Here is a 1653-nt window from a genome sequence, read left to right on the forward strand (position 1 = left end):
ACTCTGGTTAAACATTTTCAGATCAATTGCTGGCAATTGGAAACGGAAAGCTCCCAGTAGACTCAATTTCAGGACGTATACAACTACCTATAGAATTCTGTAATTTAGTGACATCCAAAAATGAATTGATTGAAAAAGTATTTCCGAATATTCTAAACAATTATAAAAATAATAAATGGCTAAGTGAAAGAGCGATTCTTGCACCCAAAAATATAGACGGCCACGAAATCAACAATATTGTTTTGATCAAGATTCGAGACCAGGCAGTCCTTTACAAGTCAGTCGACACAGTTTTGGAACCAAATGAGGCGGTTAATTATCCATCTGAATTTTTAAATTCCGTGGATCTTTCAGGGTTTCCACCACACGTGCTACAACTAAAAATAGGCGTACCAATAATATTGTTACGTAACATAAACCCACCAAAGCTTTGCAATGGCACGCGAATTGCCGTAAAAAAATAATGGAAAACGTAATAGAGGCAACAATCTTGACAGGGCCTTTTGAGGGAGAGGCTGTTCTTATTCCTGGCATTCCCATGATTCCAACGGATCTGCCTTTTCAATTTAAAAGATTGCAATTCCCAATTCGATTAGCATTTGCAATCACCATCAACAAAGCTCAAGGTCAATCATTAGAAAAATATTTTTCTAATGATTTAATGAATCGAAATGTTTAATACTGATTGTTTTTCCCATAGACAATTGTACGTTGCATGTTCGAGAGTCGGTAAACCTGACAATCTATTTATATGCAGCGACAATTGGACAGCGAAGAATGTTGTATATTCGCAAGTTTTATGCAGTTAATTTGTATTGTATCCATCTATCTATCTATATATATAAAAACGAGTTGTGTTTATGCATGTTTTTTTTTTTTGTAAAAAGAGCGTTTGCATATGACGTCATTATAAGTACATAAGGCTTTGTATATGCACAGACAATGGGAAAGCCAAGAATGTTGTATATTCGCAAGTTTTACGTAGTTCAAAACACATATATAAATCTATCTATATTCATAGGTGGTACACAGGGACACAACTACAATGGTGCGTAACTAATATGGCGCGTAACGACTTACGCGCACGGAGGGGCTTGGGGGTTGGCGCGAAGCGCCCCCACCAACTAGATGTCCTGGTGGCGCGAAGCGCCACCCCAACAGCTAGTATATATATATATATATATATCTATATATATAAAAATAAGTTGTCTGTGGATCTGTGGATCTGTGGATCAGGTGACGTCATGTTTCGGCTGACGTCATGAAATTAGTTGCCATCATTTTTGCTTTGAAGGTGACGTCATTCAAGTTATATAAGACATATGTTCGCGTAGAATTCTATTAATGTTTAAGTTTACAATGACTGATGAAGATGCTCAAAGAGTCTATGCCAAAAAACTTGCTGCTGATAGAGAAAGTCAGAAAAGAAAGCGTGCCGAGGAACTACCAGAGCAACGCGAAAGTAGACTTGCTGCTAAAAGAGAAAGTGAAAAAAGAAGGCGTGCCGAGGAATCAAAAGACCAGCAGGGAAACAGGCTTGATGCTGATAGAGAAAGAAAGAACAGAAAGCATGCCGAGGAACTACACGAGCAACGCAGAAGCAGACTTGCTGCTAAAAGAGAAAGTGAAAAAAGAAGGCGTGTCGAGGAATCA

The sequence above is a fragment of the Artemia franciscana genome, unplaced genomic scaffold (assembly GCF_032884065.1).
Source record: "Artemia franciscana unplaced genomic scaffold, ASM3288406v1 PGA_scaffold_138, whole genome shotgun sequence".
NCBI classification, from domain to species: domain Eukaryota; kingdom Metazoa; phylum Arthropoda; class Branchiopoda; order Anostraca; family Artemiidae; genus Artemia; species Artemia franciscana.